This window comes from Gallus gallus, chromosome 1 (genome assembly GCF_016699485.2).
Source record: "Gallus gallus isolate bGalGal1 chromosome 1, bGalGal1.mat.broiler.GRCg7b, whole genome shotgun sequence".
NCBI classification, from domain to species: Eukaryota; Metazoa; Chordata; class Aves; order Galliformes; family Phasianidae; genus Gallus; species Gallus gallus.
Genome location: NC_052532.1, coordinates 58,764,899 through 58,785,279, shown reverse-complemented (window position 1 = coordinate 58,785,279; position 20,381 = coordinate 58,764,899). Strand labels below are relative to the sequence as shown.

General features: G+C 37.6%; 1 long non-coding RNA gene across 5 annotated transcripts in view; it reads left to right on the top strand.

Annotated features, from left to right (window-relative positions):
* Window positions 1-20,381, top strand: part of LOC112533636 — a 62,716-nt gene that overhangs the window by 21,253 nt on the left and 21,082 nt on the right. The gene's annotated exons all lie outside the window — the stretch shown is intronic.

Below are 20,381 nucleotides of genomic sequence, written 5' to 3'. Positions count from 1 at the left end.
GTAGTACATGGAGACATCTTCCATAGTGGCTACAATGCACTTCCCTTGTGTAATCCATCTTTTTGACCATAAAGATTATCTCTCATTACATTAATGAAACCTTACTGATTGAGGATGAGGATTCTGTGGTGAATTCCTGCCTTCCTGAGTGCAAGGAATGTAATACAGTGACTAACAGCAAGGGGACTCTAGAGAGGAAATATCTGCATCTAGGTAACAAAGCGTACTTGACTTAGTCCTTCTGAAGAGATATGGGGAAAAAACATCAATAATCATTTCCTTCCTGCTGACAATCCAGCATGAGATCCAGTGATTCTGACTTAGGAACTAATATAACTTTCTTAATTATTTGGGTACTATTATTGATCAAGATACTCTCTTTATGGCTAACACTCTAAAACTGCTGAAAAGAGGAAAATATTGAAAGATGTAAAAATGGGAGTAGACAGTGAATAAAGAAGATGTTTTGGAAGAACTTAACTTTCTCTTCAAATAAGTGGAGCTATTTTTTTGTTTGTTTGTTTGTTTGTTTTCATGTGAATTATGATAAAGCCTAGTTCTGGTCTAGTACCAGATTTGGAGCTTGGTGGCCTTTCTGTGGCAGAGAGTTTGGAACGTGGTGATCCCTGTGGTCCTTTCCAGCCCAAGACATTCTATGATCCTATGATTGTACGATTCTGTGATAAAGTGGTGGTTATTGAGATAGCAAAAATGAGCAGCACATTTTACAGCCCTTCAGATGCAGTGGGGGAAAAGATGAGATTTGGATTCAAACTGGTGTAAATATACAATTGTGCAAAAATAAAGCCTAACCAGAGTGATACTACATAGTCCAAGTTTAAAAAAATTCTGAATGTAGCTTTGGCTCAACTGAGGATCGTAACTGCCATGGATATACTTAATGGTCTTGGACAATTCAGCCTCTTGGTGCTCTATTTTTCAATTTTTAGGTAGAGGAAAAAACAATTATGTTTCATTTTTGTGAAAATATTTGAAGGAAGAATGCAGCATGGATTAATGATTAATTAAAATAAATAGATTATGACTCTACATAGTCTTTATGGAATGCACATTGTTCCATGAACTATAGAACAGTAATTGAGAAAGAGGGGTAAAAGGGAAAGACACAGAAAAGTCAGCTTTTGATTAGAATTCAAATTCATGTCATTGAAGTTCTTCCTCAGACCTACTCTTAGGTACTTTAAATTCCTGCTTGATAACAAAAGCTCTGGGCAGCCTGGTCTAGTGGTTGGCGACCCTGCACATAGCAGTGGGGTTGAAACTCAATGATCATTGTGGTCCTTTTCAACCCAGGCCATTCTATGATGATTCAAAAGTTTACTTCAGACTTAGCTCAGTCCAAGAAAATTTGCATAATGTAGTGATCATGACATGGAGCAAGGTAAATGAACTACTTTTTTTTTTTTTTTTTCAAATCATATATCCTCAGTTACACTTATGCCATATGAAGATTTTTATACAAACACTAAGGTTTTCTCTTGTGAAACTCAGCAAAAAGATTTTGAACGGGAAACATTTCTTGCTATCTTTTTGACATTAATAAGGAAGTAGGAAGACTCCATTAATATACATTGTTACAGAGCTATTACAAATAGGTTGTGTGCAGGTGAATTTCAATCAACTGTTTCATCAGCATGATAGATATTCTATTAACACCCTCATTTTCATCTCACTAGTTTTCCAAAAGAAAGTCTTTACTGACCCTGCATGCACTTAGTTGCAATGATCCTTCATTTATATTTCAGAACCAAAATACCAGCATGATTAAATTTTAAAACGTTGGAGGAATCAGATAATTCCTGTCAATAAAGAAAATGTCTAAAAACAAACCGTTTGATCCAACAAAAGGACTGAAAATATTTCTTCCTTCTTTGTCTTTGTCCTTTTGTTTTTGTCTTTTTGTCTTTGTCTTCATCTTTCTCTTCTCCTTTTTCTTTCCTCTTTTCTCTTTTCTTCTTTCTCTTTTCTCTTTTCTCTTTCTCTTTAGATTAAGCATGACTTCTTGAAGTGAGATTCTAGTTAGGTTTATAACCTATTCACCTTATTTTTGCAATTCCTGGAAATATTTCTGGACAGAAAGCACATAGATGAAGTAGGAAAGACAATAGACTTTGGGAGAAGAAGACTGAAGGTGAGGACTGAGAGAAAGTTACTTCCTGGAGGTTTTGCAAAACAGAATGCATCTTTTTGTGCTTTGTTTAAAATAGCCTACTAACTGGAAAAATCTGCAATGAGGTGGCAGCTCAGCACATGTATTTATTTTCTCCTCTGCTGCATGGAAGCTGAACTCAGTCATCTGGGGTTGATTCCAAGTACAGAAATGAACAATTATATTTTCAAAGTGTTGTCTCTGTAGGATACCCATACAATCACACACTTGGGGTAAAACTATGTTGAATAATAATGTTGAAGACATGAGAAATTATGCTGAGACTCCCCAGGAGATGTTTTAAAGTTAACTTGGCCAGCTCTAATTTCACTCTATTTATATGCATACAAAAGGTCTTGTTTTGTTAATGCTTATTTATAATTGTAGATATACAGGTACATTTATAGAAGTACAAATACTGTAAACATGAGGAAATGTTTACATAATATTTACATACGAGAACATAATGGTAACATAAATCCTGCCAATTAGATGGTAAAATGTTATGCTTAATGTAATCCACTTAAGAGTCATTCATTCCTGATCTGGTCACATTAACTTGCATATATAACTTAACCAGGTTTTGATACAATACATCTACCAAACAACCTAACCCAAATCTTTACTGTGTAATTGTGGGAAATGCATGCATTTATGTGCTTTTATCCATTCACTTATTTCTGTTGCAAAGGTTGTTAAGAGTTAGAAGGTGTAGTGGACTGTGGTACAGATATTACCATAATTTGAATAGTTTAAAGAAAAATATTAGTAGATTTCTACTAATTTCTTAATCTGCTAGATCTTTTTCCTTGCTTTTTACTGTTTTTAGTGGATTGAAATTGTTATCAATTTGTACAAAATGTTGAATTTTGACAATCATAGAGCAGTAGAAAAGTATGTTGGTTCCAAGCCTAGTGTACTAATATAAATGCTGTTTTGTTGAATTAATGCATGTTTATTAACTTCTAGCAAAGGTAAGTAGACATAACTGGAGAATGTGACATCTTAAATTGCCCAGGCAAGACTTACAACATGATATCTGTCAGTCTTATGCAATTTTTACAATTATTTGCTATTTCTGAGGATCAAATGCCCTACAGTAATAAGGTGCTATTATTTTCACTCCCTAATTGACTGAAAGTTAAATCAAGAAGGGGAAAACAAGAGATTCACAGATGTTTGTGTATTTTTAATACAAGTCTTTAGAGAAATATGCATTTCTGAAACTTTAATTTAAACTAAATCCTCTTAAATAATTTCATACCATATAAAATAATGAATACAGCAACATCATCCTAAAGATGTTTCCTTTCCTACCTGCAAAACTACTTACTTCAAAACCTTAAATCAGAAGAAAAAAGGTTCAGAAAGCTTTCATTTCCTACATTCCCCTTAATGGAGAGTACTTTTTTTTTTTCCATTGGTGCCATTAGGAATGTAAGACGTGCTGCCTGATTTTCAGTCTCCAGGATTTAACATTTCAGTTCTGTAAATATCCATCAGCTCCATCTCTAGCCACCAGGGTGGACTTTGTCAACTCATGCTGGCTAATAGAGTTATTAGGCTGTTGTGACTCGAACTTTTATCCTGTGTACAGTACTAAGGCTTATAAGAGAGGTCCTTAGAAGTGAAAAGCAAAGACCAAATTTTGTCTGGTCAGGATTCAGGCTCAATCTCTACAAAAGACAGGAATCTCAAATCACCTCAAGGAGCTACTCTGATTTTCTCAGTGTTTTGTAACTAGGAATAAACCAGTAAGTTCTGATAGCAATCCAAAGAAGTGAAAATTGAAGCAACATACTTACGAATAGTCAAAAACACAGTAGAGCCAACTGGTCACAAGAAGTGATTCTCTGCAGCTAGTGTTGATTCAACTTCACCTTGAATATTGTGTGCAGTTATTGTCTCAACAACATAAAAAGCATGTTAAGATCCTTGAAAACATTCAGTGAAGGGCAACAAAGCTGGGAAAGAGGGCTAAAAAGCATGTTCTGTGAGGACACTAGGGTTGTCCAGTCTGGAAGGAAAGATGTTGAGAGGCAAACTCATTGCTCCCTTCAGCTCCCTGAGGAGGGGAAGAGAAGGGGGAGAAGCTGGGCTCTCCTCCTGGAAACTCATGTCAGGATGCACAGGAACAACACAAAATCATGTCACAGAAGGTTCAGAATGGACATTAGGAAAAAATTATTTATCATGTGGATGGTCAAACTCCGGGACAGGATTCCTAGAAAGGTGGCTGATGCCCCATACTTGTCAGTGCTTAAAATACATTTGTATAAAACCCTCAATAATGTACTTTAACTTTTTGTTACCTCTGAAGTGGTCAGGCATTTGGACTAGGGGATCTTTGAAGACCCCTTCCAAATGAACTGCTGTAGTATAGTCTAGTGTAGTATAGTGTAGTCTATTCTACTTCAAACTATTTCCCGAGTACTTTATTCTATCAAAATCATTGTGAACTAGAACAAATAAAAAATAAGGTGTTTATTCATAACTTGAATGATACATGCCATAAATATAAAACTAGCAATGATGCTCTTCTGTAGTATTTAGGTGATAATGTTTTTGTAAAACAATTACAATGGTGAGGAAAATATTATCAGAAAACAAAGCTAAAAAAAATATCCAGAAATGCACTTAACTTTTGCCTGAAAAAAACAACAAGATGTATATCTGACTTGTATTCTCAGCATTAAATAATCAGATTTACCATATGATTCAGACAGTAAATGATTTTTCTCTACTACTAGAATGCAGTCCACGGAGAAAGTAAAAAAAAAGATTGTCTTTGTAGATGTTAAGCACTCTATTTGTTAAGTGTAATTAGTACAGAGTGAAGCTTTATACAATTGTAAATGGTAACATAATCACAGATTAAGGATGTCTACTAACACAGAATTAAGTTAAATTTCCTATGCAAAAGAATAGGTGCTATAGTTGATACATAATGAGAAGTAGGCACACTTTTTCTCTGCTAAAAACTGAAAACCTAACTGTGCCAGAAACTTAAACAGTATATTTGTAGCATTTTTTTTTCTGACTAACATATCTGTGTCTTCCTTAACTGTGTGATTTAAAATAAACTTCTCTCCATTTTGAGTGGCTTAAGGTCTTTATACATAAATTACAAAAGATGCTTAAAAAAATTTCTTTTATGAGAAAATAAGAAGAGGTCATCCATTAAAAGAGAGACTAGATAAGTACTTGGATTAATTGCAGGGTAGATTACACAGATAAAATGCACTGGGGTAAAGATGTTCCTGGAGATGTTACTCAGTGCCTGGGAGGGTACCAGGGTCAGTAACAAATATCCTTGCCCTGCTCCGTAGATGTAGGCTAATGGCTTCTGTTCCCAGTGGTTCTGTCCCTGCTCTCAATTAGTAACAAAAGAAGTATGGTTTTTGTTTCACCTTCTCAAAAAAAAAAAAAAAGAAAAAAAGAAAAAAGAAAAAATAAGGTCAGTAGTTAAGGGTAACGCTGATAACACTGATGATAAAACAGGTCTGAGAAGCTAAGAGTATAAAAAAAAAAAATCCAAAAACATAAATATGGACTCAGAACTGGAGAGAAACAGGGAGAAGTATTCACTGCTCCCTGAAGGCATCCAAACAGCCTGTAGATGCTGCCTGTTGTAACCTGTCTGATAATGTGACAGAATGAAGTAGCAGCCTCAACAGTCCCACAGCTTCTGGGGCTATCCTTAATATGTACCAGTCAAGTGTTGTCCTTCTGGTGGTATTAAAGACCACCTTGGACAACTCAAGAGCATTTTGACAAAAGAGGTTCTATTACCCCATAAAATCTAGAACAGAACTGCTATAAGTGATAGTAAAAAGATGAGGAGAAGCAAGAAGACAGAACCTCAGTAAGAGAACCTGGAAGGGCTTAAAGAAAGCAGCCTGGTCTCCTCAGTGTCTGAACACGTGTATGTCTCCTTCTCAATGCAGAAATATCACAACTCTTGTGAAGCATACTGAGGAAATGCAGGTGCCATGGCACTGTGTGTGCCCTTTTAATATCAGGTTATTTGTCTCAGTGGATCCTTGGTTTGAAACAGCATGCCCACTCCTATAGGTAGAGGATCCTTGCCCTTGGGATGGGTTGGAAATTAAAGTCTTGTAATCACTGTTTTTTTACAGGTCTAGTAGCTTGTAGAATATTACACAAACATATTATGTGGATTGATTCAAGGGGTGGTGATGAGAAAGATCATAGCAAATCCCCTGTTGTGTAATTGGGAAAGCATGGTACAACCGTGTGCTACCTTGCAGGTAAGTTTATTCCCAGGATTTTTGAACTGTGTACACAATCACTGTGTATGACTGATGTATGATAAGCACACTGTATTGCAGTAAGAGCAGATGGGAACCTTGGTTATACTGATGACTGAAAAAAGAATTACTGTTTTCAGTTGGACAGATCCAATATATTGACTCGTTTTGCATTTTGGGAAACCTACCCCTCAAAACAGCTTGGAGGCAGCCAATTTTGCAAATTTTAATTCATGCAACACTTCAAATATAATAGTAATGACATTAGATTTGTAGTAATCCTTTCTTCATTCTCCAAACACTTTGGATTTACTATTTGTTTTTTTCTGTGAGCCTTCTGAGAGACAGAATTTCAATGGGCAAGTATTTGAAGACTACTAATGTCAAAGCAGAACAAGTGAAGCAATAACAGGCTTACACTTGCCCTCCAGGATATCCAGACCATAAAGTGCTTCTACAATCATTCAGTTAAATAATAAAAAAAATAGCATTAGCAAAAGATATATCTGACAAGCAACATCACTCAGCATTGAGTAAGATCTGTCAGACTGTGGATAAGATCTGGAAGCTTCTTGCTTTGAATATCTTTACTTTTGTTTTTGTGTTTGTGTATAGTCTCTCTACACCACATATATTTATTGTATATTATCCATATTGTGGACAGGGAGAGGTGAATAGTGCATTAAGGTCAATAATGCAGGAATTCATCAAGTCTCTGCCTACAAGTTGTTTTTCAGCCTAGAACACAGACATCCTTTAAGAGCACGTGAAATATGTTTTTCCTTAGTGAAATCATAGTAGGTAAAATTTAGAAGCAAAATGAAGCTTCAGAGAAAAAGGTAACTGAGGACAATAGAGGTATTAAAAAGAATCACCACGGATCTCATAGACAACGTTTTCATAGGCTCTTGTGATTTTGTACTATTTCCATTACATCAAATGTAGCTGTTTTAACATATAGTCATCTTCCTACAACTGTTCCATCAGCTCTGCTTTCCAATGGCCCACACAAGGAAGAAGTCTCTTAGTGGGTACCTAGGACACATGTAACACTTAAGGTTATAAGACTCCCAAGAGCTCCAGTGTATTCTCACCATCTGTGTGACCATAAGCTTGTATGACAGCTTTAATTAAGAGTAAAGCAAAAAAGTGTTGTCGCAAATTATCTAAAATGTAGGTCCAAATTAATCGTGCTTCCTATTTATAGTTCTAGTTAGCTAAGGTAAAACTGGTTCAGACCAACACTCAGCCAAAACTGCAGAAGTGGACAATGTTTGTCTGTTGCTGTCGATGCACCCCTGTCTGCTTTGCACTTGGAAAGCCGCAAATGACTAAAGGCCTTGCTACCTTTTATTGTTTATATCACAATCTTAGTGATTGTGGAAAAAAAATAGCTTGTTCTACAAAAAGAAAATGAAGATAAACATAGTAGTTTATATAGTAGTAAACATTAAAATAAAGGTAATGTTTTCTTTGTGAGCTTGAATGAAATATGTGAAGGAAGGCATAGATCTGTTACAGTTCCTTGAAGAAATCTAAAAGCTCACACTATAACTGTGGTCCAGATGAAAAAAGATAGCAAAACTCTGGAACAATTTGGAGGGCATTCATGAAGATATTTTAAAAATGTTTTAATATAGCAAGGTAGGAGAGAATGGTTTTTCATAACTACTAAGAGTCATCAGCGATTAAAGGTGGTAAGCTAATACTGGGAATAATTGGTTAGTATTCAAAGTAGAAATTACTATAAGGAGAATTGCTCTGATGTTGCTGTATTTCAGCATCTTCATGAAAATTCTGGCAAGTGGGGAGATGCATGAGATAATGGGGTTTGCTAATACTGCAAGATTATTCAAACTTTTCAAAACTAAATTGACTGTAAAGAGTTGCAGAAGGCTCTGTTGATGCTGAGTGACCGAGACATAGAGTAGTTGATGAAATTTCAATTCAATAAATGCAAAGTCATGCACACTGGGAAAACATGGTTCTAAATTTATACACAAACAGATGATTATAAGCTTGAAATTAGATTGCCAGATAGGAAAGTGATCTTGGAGTCGCTGTAGATAATTCTCTGAAAACAGAGTAGACAGATACAAAAAAACTAGTAGAGACCTTCTGCTGAATCAGAAGGGTATGGGTCATCCCTCAAGAATTAATAAATTCACTTGGTAGTGGTATCTGCTAACCAGGAGTTTCAAAATCTACTTATAGTTTTACCTTAATTGATGTTACACCTAGTAAAGAATTATCTGAAGTCCTAGTTCATGTTCTGGAAGCAGTCTTCAGTAGTTGAAATTACTGTCAGTGCTTCTGGGAAACTGAGTATAATAAGCAAAAGGTTTATTTCAGTCTCACCTGATGAAGTGAGGCAATGTGAACCCTGAGGACTCAAAAAAAGCTTTGGTTCCAAAAAAAAAAAAAACAGTTGGATTTGAGAGCTCCATGCTGAGACATATGGTAGAGCAAAAGCTTATTTGTCTCAATGCTTGGATGAGGAATGTCAGCCAAGCATATATCTTAATGCCTGTCTTAAGCACTTTGTCACACAGTGGTGCAAGAAAAGTATATAATTACTAATAACTGACTTTAGAAAGAGAAGGGCTGTTTTATGCCTCCTTCACCAACCCTCTGCTTTAGAGGTTGGTGCTCCTTCTATGTTACAGCCAGAACACACACAACCACTTGCATCTGAATTGCTCTGCTTCTCTGATTCTTTCTTCCATGTTTATCAGACTCAGTGCAGGGATACCCTTGCTTTCAACCAACCCCTCAGAAGAAGGTTTGCTGACTGATATGCTGCCTAGATTGTTCTTTAACATTAAATTAAAACATACAGAAAACTTATACTGAGACTTCTTGAATTTCATGTCAGCTTTGTAGAATGGTTGCAACTACATTCTCCTGTCAGATGAATGATTTTGCTTTCAGGCTAGGACGTAGGAGTTAAATTATAATAGCAATAAAAAATAATTATTTACTTAATTTACATATAAGCTTGTACTTTCAAACAGCTCTTCTTAAACCTGAGAGTAATTTTAGCTTATTTTTTAAAACTACATTCTGATGCAAGGTATTCAATTTTCTTTCAGACTAAAGTTGTTGTCTTTATCTCTTTTGAAAATAAAAATATACTCAAAATGTAAACAAACAAAAAGATACTCTGAAATTAGAATCAACCATAAAACAGATTAAAAAGGGAATAATGAAGCAAACCTTGATGTTTCATGATGCAAAATTGACAGTACTTTACAGAAAGAAATTATTCTACAAAAAGGGCTGCATGCAGATTTCTATCATCCTACTATTTAGAACATTGCAGAAGAGGAAATAAATGCACACAGTTTTTCTTTGAAAGAACCTTAACCCAACCCTAACCTGTGTACTTTGACACTATTAAAAGTTATCATGTATGTTTTTGTACTCTTACAAATGTCATTTTGGCTGAAGGGAGATTAACTAAACAGATAGTTGGAAATGATTTCAAAACCTGGTCTTCATGGTACAGGATAACACAGAAGAGGAATCATTTCAGCAGAAGCCTATTCAGCCATATCTTGTTAAGCTAAATGTGTGCACAACTTGGCACAATTAAGGACGTCATCTGAGGAGTGACTGCAGATGCATTTCTTACAACCAAACTGAAATACGTATCCCAGCCACAAGTGGACATGGAGGCTGAATTTGAGACTTTCTGGTTGTCACTTGCTGTTTGAGAATGGTCTGTTGACTGGGCAGAAGAGGAGTTACTGCTGAGAATATGGGCAGATGGAAGTGGTCATAAATTAACAAACAGTATGTAATCTAACTGAAATATGATGAATGTTGGATTCAAGCATCTATAGGCACACACAGCTACAAGCATAGATAGGTGCCTACATAAATAAATGAATTGCCATTTATTTAGTTGTGCTCACCATAAATTTTTACAAGTCAAGTCAAAAAGCATGAATCCAAATACCACTTGGAGTACAAGTGACAAGTGGTGTCCCTCAGGGTTCAATACTGGGACCAATTCTCTTTAACATCTTCATCAATTACATTAACAGTGGGATTGAGTGCACCCTCAGCAAGTTTGTGGATGACATCATGCTATGGGGTGCAGTTGGCATGCCTGAGGAACGGGATGCTATTTAGAGGGACTCAGATAAATTTGAGCAGTGGGCCCTGGTGATCATCATGAGGTTCAACAAAGCGTGCAAGGTCTTGCATTTGGGTTGTCACAACCCCCACTAGTAGTACAGGCTGGGGGAGGTAAGGATGGAACATAGGCCTGTCGAAAATCATCTGGGAGTACTGGTGGATGGCAAGTCTGCCAGCAGGATGAGGGAGGTGATCCTGCTCCTCTACTGGGCGCTGGTGAGACCTCACTTGCAGTACTGCATCCAGATGTGGAGTCTCAGTATAGGAAAGATGTGGACCTGTCGGAGGGTATCCAGAGGAGGGCCACAAAAATGTTGCCAGGGATGGAACACCTCCCTTACAAGGGCAGGCTGAAGGAGCTGGGGCTGTTCAGCCTGGAGGAGAAAAGGTTCTGGGGAGACCTGAGAGCAGCCTTCCAGTATGTAAAGAGGGGCTGTATAGGAAAGAAGAGGACAAACTCTTTAGCAGAATCTGTTGTGATAGGACAAGGGGAAATGGTTTCAAGCGAAAAGAGTGGAGATTTAGATTGGATATAAGAAAGAAGTTTTTTATGATAGGAGTAGTAAGGCAATGGAACAGGTTGCCCAGAGATGTGATGGCATTCCTGTCTCTGGAGACAGGGTGGAGGGGGCTCTGAGCACTCTGATCTAGCTGTAGGTATCCCTGTTCATTGCTCGGGCGTTGGACTAGATGACTTTTAAGGGTCTCTTCCAACTCAAAAGATTCTATGATTCTACAAAATAAGCTTGCAGAGGCTATCCATTCCAAATATTAATAAGTAGAAATGTTATACCTTTCCCCTTGGATAGAAGAGAAAGCATGCATACGAACTGTTGATAGCCTGTGACATCCTGACTCTATCAAAGCCAAGCACTGCATACAGCAATTATACCACAGTCAAAATAGAAAGGTGTATTGAAGCATGTGTGCAAACCACAGGGCATTAAATACTGAAGGTTTCTTCTCACCGTGGCTCACAAAGTTCTACTGTCACACTCACCCTAACAGAAGTATTTTTCAATCCTAACAGCAGTATTTCACCCTAACAGCTGAATTTTACAATAGTTTTTGCCACAACGGTTTTAAATTTTATTGCCAGAATCCATAGAGAAAGCAGAAGAGACAAAATTGTACTTTTAGTGTTGCAACATCCTCTACTGTTTAAGTGTCAGCTGTTCAGAAACTACTATTTGAGTAGAACATTCTGCTGAAGGTTATGAATTATGGCTAAAGCAAGCATTCCCTTGAAGGGAAAGAGATATACGATCTCGGAGGGGATCCAGCAGATGGTAGTAATATAGTAAGCTTTTCTGTGCTTTACTTTTGGGTAAAGAAAATATATATGCCTTCCAGATACAAGCTGGATCTTGTATATCTATGTGCAGTATTTTCCAAGCACTTGTATTGATATAGTTATAATACTTCTGTGACATGTTTGAACCCAGTTCTCACCTTTCTGCTCTTTACTGCTGTTTCACTCCATGAGGGCAGAGCTTCTATCTGCAATAAATTGCTGTACAAACAAAATTTTCCAAAGAAAACTTTTTGTATGAAAAGAAAACATGATTACTGGGAGATACACTGACTCTGCTCAGTACTTGGTCTTTCAGCAAATTCTCATTGCTCTGCTGTTCTAGACTGTTTCCCATGAATCAGTTCTGGCAAATCAAACGTCACTGCCATCACTATGAGTTACTCATCAAAACTAACAAATATGGAAATCTTGCATGCCAGATTAGACACTGCACCTCTCCCCACAAGAACCTCATATCAAGATCTAGATAGACATCATATTGATGTTGTCAACCTAGACTTCAGCAAAGCCTTTGACTGTCTCCCACAGTATTCTCCCAGGGAAAGTGGTAGCCTGTGGCTTGGATAGGTACAATTATTGCTGGGTAAAGTCCTGGCTGGAGGACCAGGCCCAGAGAGTAGTGAATGGAGTTAAATCCAGCTGGCAGTTGGTCACAAGTAGCATTCCCCAGGGGTATAGAGGTGTAGAGGTTGGTCTTGTTTAATGTCTGCCTGGGGATAGGAAGGCCCTTCAGAGGGATTTGGAAAGGCTGGATTGCTGGATTGTTTGGATAACAGGAGGCTCAGAGGAGACCTTACCACTTGCTAGAACTACTTGAAGGGAGGTTGTGGCAAGTTGGGAGTCAGTCTCTTCTCCCAGGTAGCAGCCATAGGACAAGAGGAAGTGGTCTCAAGTTGCACCAGTGGACATTCAGGTTGGATACTGGGAAAAACTCATTCTCCAAAAGAGTGGTTAGGCTCTGGAATGGGTTTCCCTGGGAGGTGGGCGAGTCATTGTCCCTAGAGATGTTCAAGAAACCCTTAGATATTGTACTAAGACACATGATTTAGTAGGTAAATACTGGTGATAGGAGGCCGGTTGGACTGCATGATCTTGGAGGTCTTTTCCAACCTTGGTGATTTTGTGATTCTTCTACAATTCTGATCAGGATAGGCACACTGACAACATTGACTGAGTATGGCTTTTAAGAATTGCACTGGTTTACAACTCAGTTTTTTCTTATGTTACTGTAATAGCAACGTGGTTATATTCATCTCCAACACCTATATCTGTTTATCTCATGTTTTAAAAACATTAAGATGAAAAATGAAGATCATTCACACTATCTTATACATATATACACCAACAAATAATGATACGGTTTTATGACTTTCAGTGCACAAATATTCCAGTTATCGGATATCTCCAACTGCAGTCACTTTTTAAGGAAAAAAAAAAACAACCCATAACTATTTTTTCTCATTTGATATCTCTAGAACTTTGAAAATCACTACTCAGTTTAAATTGCATAATTGCACATTTTCCATGCATAAAAATTATCTTCTTGCAGATTTTGTTGTGCAGAAACACTTTGCTATTTCTCTGAAGAAATAACAGATGAACTTTATATTCTAAATAAAAAAAGCACTTGAAATACTCTTTAACTGCACAAATAAACTTCTTTCTTTATGGACCTCACAATAAATATGCTGTCAAACTGATGTGGGAATAAATGAGACTTTAAAAACACTAAATAGAAGAAATAGGGTACAGCTACTTTAAATGAAGCATGAATATTTTATATGTGTTTTCCTCTTGCTGTCAGACAAGAATAAAACTCACTGAGGCCAATTTTGTATAGGAGCTCTGTTTTATTTGATTACAGTAGTTGCTCAAGGATCATAAAATAATTGATAGTCGAAAATATCTTGATGTTTCTCATACAGGTTTTTGATGCTCAATAACAACAGTAAAAGCATTGCCAGCAGATGGAGTGAGGTGATCCTTCCCCTCCCCTCAGCATCCACACCAGCACAGCAGGATCTGGTGCTTGGCTCCCCAGCACAAGAGGGACATGAGGTTACTGGAGTTAGTCCTGCCTAAGGCCATGAAGATTGCTTACAGATTGCAGTATTTGTCATGAAAGAGAATGTTGAGAGAGCTGGGACTTCTGGGCCTGAAGAAGGCTCAGGGGAATCTCATCCATGTGTGTAAATACCTGACAGAAAGTGTAAAGGGAATGAAGCCAGCCTTTGCTTAGTTATGACCAGGGGAAGGATAAGAGGCAATGTGCAAAAACTGAAACACAGCAAACTTCATTTAAACATAAGGAAAAAGGTTTTTTACTCTGAGGTCCGTCAAACACCAGAACAAGTCTACAAAGACGTTGTGAAATCTCCATCCTTGGAGATATTCAAAGCCTGACTGCACAAGGTCTTGATCAATCTGCTGTAGCTGATCTTGCTTTGAGCAGGAGTGTTGGATGAGATGATCTCCAGAAGTCTCTGCCAAGACCAGCAATTCTGCAGAAATATATGCAACTCAGAAAGGACTTGCATCTAGCTTAATATAAGTAAGATGTCTCCCTTTCAAAGAGTAAGCATTCACTATCATATTGCATTCAGGAAAATGAGCAAGATATTGATGGTGGAACTGTACTACCCATCAAAACTGTAAAAATAAAATGTTCAGATTCTGGATTACAGTACTACAGGTTACTTCACAGGCTGCATATTCTCCTCATTTAAATAGAAACTAGCTTCAGACAGAACTATTGCCAACGGGGAATTAAAAACATATTTAAAATAATTTCGAGATCTGTGTGTTTGTATAAAATATAGGCATTTTGTTTGTGAATCACAGTAAGATGGGAGGAGGTAAGATTAGAAAGATGTGAAAAAAAGCCAACTCCCCAAACAAAACCCAAGACACCAAAAATTATGAAATTACTCCAGCTGTTCCCTTTGCTCCCTCCAACCCCATAAAATGAGTGTTTCAGTAAAATTTTCAATTTATTTATGAATCTTCTAGATGTAACAAAGTGTATTTTTGAAACTAAGAGGAGTTTTGCCTGGTGGGGAAATAGAAAGCAATGTATTTTCCAGGGACATGCTCGCTCCAACTCATTGGTCACAAATCTACCATGCAGTGCTGAATGCTGAACATAACTTTCAGTTACTAAAGCTTGCTAATGTCTCCTGGAAGAATATCTTTCAACAATTTGTTTTTACAGCTATAAAGAGCTCTCTACTGTGAGCACTCACAGAGGATACTCTTAAGCTTCCCCACCATATTCAAAACCACCAGTGTGCAAATAAAATCCTGTCATCCTATGGTTCACCAGGGTGGCAGGAGAGTGTTGAAGGCACTGACTCCCACTGAAACACTGTAGTCATAGGTGTTCATAGGATGCTGTTGAACTGTGAACTCATTTAAACTAGTTGAATTCATCCACTAAATCATCCACTAAATTCATCCGCTTTGTAATTGTTAGCACGTTAGAAAAAGCTACACCTGGCTCCAGTTGCAAAAGCACCAGCAGTACCTTCCTCCCACTTGCAAGCAACACGCTTGGGCCCTGTAACTCCCTATGTCTCTGTGTTCACCCAGATAAAAGCCAGTTCCCTCACATTACTTCAGATTGGAACAGTTTTTGCTCTGAATCACTAGGCAGAGTTGAGGTCCTGTAATTTTATAATAGTGTAATCAGCAAACCGATGCCAACCTATGAAAAATTTCTCATTTTATTTCCTGTGATTAATTAAAGAAGAGTCAGTTTGATACCTGGTATATTTAGCGAATGTGATTTAGCCTGAGCTGAGTCCTGATTGTCTTTTTAGTGCCACATGTTCACTTTCAGTCCCAAGCTTCATGCACACAATGCTCAGCATTGTGACTGCTGTTTCCAAGACTTGCTCTGAGCCTAAGCTCTGGCACTGTGCAAGTGCCATTAGTGGCATGAACCATAGCCATCTGCTGGCATATGTGTGGTTCCTAGTGCTGCTCAAAAACTCATTGGATCAGATAGATATCCCAGTGGAACTGGATGACACAAAAGTAGTGAAAGGTGAACACTTTTATAGACATGCAGAGGTTTCTGTAGTTCAATTCCCTTTTCCAGGATGGGTCTGTCTCTGAGGTGTTCAGAGATTTGAGAGTGACCATTACCATGCCACAGGAGCAGCGAATAAACAGGCAAAGCCATAATAATATATATGCACTGCTCCATGGAAACTGACAGCAGGTTTCCAAGGCAGCCAAACCAAAAGAAGAAGAGTGAAGTACAGAGAACATCAACTAACAGCTTGATGTGCTAAGGGGTAAATTTTCAAAAGTGCTTAAGCCCCACAGGAAGTCAGTGGCAGCTGTGCTCTTAAATCACTGAGGTCTTTTGGAAAGCCCAGTTGGTAGCACCAATGCTTGATGCGTGTGACTGATTATTCATTGTTGTACACAGCAGTCCTGCAGCTGCACTTTCATTCTGCACTGTGCTCCACCCCAGGGCTTCTCCCTTCTATTCACTCTCCTGCAAGCACTGTCTTTCAGGGCACTATTATTCCTGCTCCTTTTCCTCTCCCCAGACTTCATGTAGCTGTATATCCATGAGACAGCCAAATATTTCTATGGTCTTTCTAATAACCAGGGATGTGATGCCGAGGGAATGTTTACGTGCTCTTTTGGGCTGACGGAACAATAAGGATGGTCTATTCTTCTCCCTCAAGAAATGCAGACAATTCTGCACAGGGACCTGAATTGGCAAGAGGAGAAAGAGACATCCACTTCTAAGAGCATATCTAGAATGGTCCCTAATAAAGGCTTAGAGGAAATGAAGGATTTGTTTTTAAAAGAGATTACCTGGTTCATCTTGAGCTTTCCCCATATCCATTTTCATTGCAAGAAATCAAGACATTCCAGTAATTTTTTCCTCAGTGCAACAAGGCCCATGACATCTCAGCAGAAGCTGTGAGCATCTTGCAGGCTCTAGTATTTCTTAGCAAAATAAATTGAAAGTGTTAAAATAATAAGAAGCCTCCTTCTTGGAGAACAAAACAATCCAAAACAAGCAAAAATTTAAGTTGTAAATGTAAATATGCACTTAAATTTGGGAAAATAGTGTTTTTCTAATAAAAAAACATGCACTACATGAGATCAGTAAGCATATTAACCTCTATAACCAGCAACAAATCCCATAATTAAGTTAGATTTTTTTCATACATCTGGAAGCTTATAACCTGTTCTATAGCAGAAGCAACTAGCCGCTCTTCAAGACTTTGGCAATAAAATGCAAACAATAAAGCCATGCCAATGTATAACCCATTTACGATGTCTTTTTTACTTCTTTTCTATGTTTGTAAACTTCCAGACAATGAAAGATCCTCAGTAATAACTATTTTATGGCAGCTGCCAAAAAAAAAAAGTGCAAAACCAATATATTAACTGGAAGAATTTTGGGCCTGCATAGAGAAGTTTCCCCTCCCACACTGAACTGAGCCTGGTTTCCCATGGATTTGCCATTCTAAATGTAGCCTCGAGAAACCTGAATATAATCAGTTTAAAACTCTCAGCATCTATTAAAGAAACAAACATGTCAAGTACTCCTTTGATTTAGATATAACTGGGGTTTAAAAACAGTGATTTATGTAGCTAATTTATAGTCAACTCTTCCACCTCTGAAAAGGGGAGATATTTTTCTTTATTGAGAAAGATAAATCTGTATTTGCCTTCTGTGCTTCAGCTGAAAATTGATTTGTCTCTTCACAAAGTTCATTCGAACCCTTCTTCAGGACACTGAACCCATGTGATTCCCAAAAGAGAAGTATTATCCACAGAGACATCATGTAGATAGTCTTTCTATTCTTGGGTACTAGGATTTAAGCATATAATCAGGAGAAATGCAGAAAGAAGTTTTGACTGGAGCACTGGAAACAGCTATCAGTGAGTGATGGTGACTTCTCTTGTTGCTTTTAATAGCGAGACATTTCACCTCAGTCTCATTTCTCAATGAGAGAATTCAACTCATTTTCAGAATGATACTTTCTAAAATGTTTTTGGAACTGTGCTGCACACATTTATTCAACAGCTTTTGAGAGGTACTAGGGATAATTTTTTAAGATAAAAAAGAAAAATCAACAGAAAATACTTGGATTTATTATTACTATTGCTGTTGTTACTACTATTACTATTATTGAGTCAATAGAAAGCTAAGAACCTGCAGTTAAACCCCAGATCTCAAAACAGGGTACTTATGGCAGTGATATATACACACATTTATACTACACTTCTAGGTGAAGATTACAGCTGCAGTCTGCGGCCTTGATCTGATTTGACCAGCAGATTCATGGCACTATTGTGCCAAGCTGAGCCTGCTTTAAAATCTCCGGGACTAGACAAGAGCAATGAAGAGAATATTGCTTGTGTCATAAACTTAGATTGAGCTTTCAGGATTCATATGGCCACAGATCTTCTGGGGAGAGGCATGAGGAAAAGCATGTACTCAGACAAAATGATGGATCTCTGTAGGACACGCCAACAGCTACTCAACCCAGATAGTGGGAAGTATAATCCATAGGACGGGAGACCACGGGAGCTATCTTGTCCCAGGTTTTGGATCTGCAACTTTGCACTCTAATACCTGGCTGAAAGCAATGAGACTCCAGGTATTCCAGCACCTCAGGATGGTAAACATTATCAGACTTAGGAAAATCATCCAGCCAGCACTGGATGGGAAAAACAACCCTGGGATAACAAGGATGATTTCCTCTAGAGATGCTGAGTGAGAGCAGTTTGACTGACAGACAGGCACCAAAGCAGCAGAACTGGGACCACCTAGAATAGCCAGGCTGTGGATCAGTGTCATGGAAGGCCAGTCAAGAGAAGCAAAGGCGATTAAGTGCCATGAAGGAGCCCAATAAAATATGGCCTCATTTATCATGACTGAGCCACTTTGAAAAAGACTGCACTTTTTGTACCAGTATGCTTTTTTTGCCATTTGACTAATCACATTCTGAATGTTTTATCATCTGGATAATCCCAAATTTGTCTTTTTCTGAAGGTCATACACCCTGTTTTGACACTTTACCCTTGAAGTCTGATAAACTCCAGTGATTAAGTAGAACTCATTTATAAACCTACTTGTTCTCTACAACCCTCAGCAAGCTTTTATTTCCTTGTTTACATTTTCAGTTCCTTGCCCATCTTCAGATATTATCTTTGAGTTGTGAAGAATTTGCCTGGCAAAGAAAATGGTTTTGTCTAAATTTTTAATACTTTTATTTTAACCTTTTTCTTCAGGCACAGATAAAGCACTTAGAGTAATCTCTACTGTCATACATTATCATATTTTCAGAGAAGTACCTTTGAGAAGTCAAGTCAGTCATGGTATTTGAAGTCACTCCAGCACTTCTCTCATGGATTTCTCTCTTTGTAGTGTCTATAACAGAATGGCATGGAGCTGTGACAAATGTTTTAGTTTGCATTTCCTTTTAAATTATTCAGTATGAGATCAGGAAATTAAGCACACTGTAAAAGCAGAGTGAACGGGGTTTGTAGAAGCATCATATAAAAAAATAAAACTTTGGAAATAAAAGCCGACCAGCCATTATAAAAGCTGCAATTATAAAAGTCAGGAAATTTTGTTGATGTACTATTTCTTATTCCTTTCAGTTCCCTGACGCTGTATGATCCTATTCTATATAATTTATGTTTTTTTTATTTTCCTACCTGTTTTTAAAGTACATGAGCGTGGAGCCTTTTATAGTTTCCTCAAAAAATTATTTCATTTTTTTTCTTCTCAAACTGTTTAACTGCTTCGCATCTGACTTTTTCCATAGATACTCAATATGACACTATTTTTTTAGTGCTTCTAGGAGAACTGGGAATCATGTTTGCTGTTCTATAAATTCCATCAAGTGTTGTATGGTCATCACTCTTTTCATCCTCCTTTGTGATCAAATAAACCTCTCCTTGTAGAAACAAGCAAACCAAAACCAAAAACCCACATTAAAAGGTCTGTGATTCATTTAACTTCCACTTCCATGCACCTCTGTACTTCTTTGAAGCATTCAAAACAGAATGAATATGTTCAAAGAAATGAATGCACCCACACAAAAGCAAAAAGAATCAGGTAATCAGTAAAATTTACATCTGCCATGGTGGCAAAGAACAAGCCACATCTGGGGCACACATTGAATAAAGGAGGCAAAACTTGTTCACCTGGTGTAATTCACCAACATGTTGTGCCACTGTATTAGGAGTACCTGGAAGCAGAACTCTGTTCCTAAGGCATGTCCACCTGATCCAACCCCACTTATTCTGTGGAACTGGCTGAAGGTTCTCCACCACTAGCATGCCTGTAGGCAGGGTCTTTTGAATAATTCATTCACAGCTGAGTGGATCTCAGCTCTGTAAATATATAATTCACTTGGAAAACAGACATACTGCTAACTTAGAGTTCAAGCTTCTTCTCACACAGGGTAGGATATCAGTTTCATTACTTAATTGATGC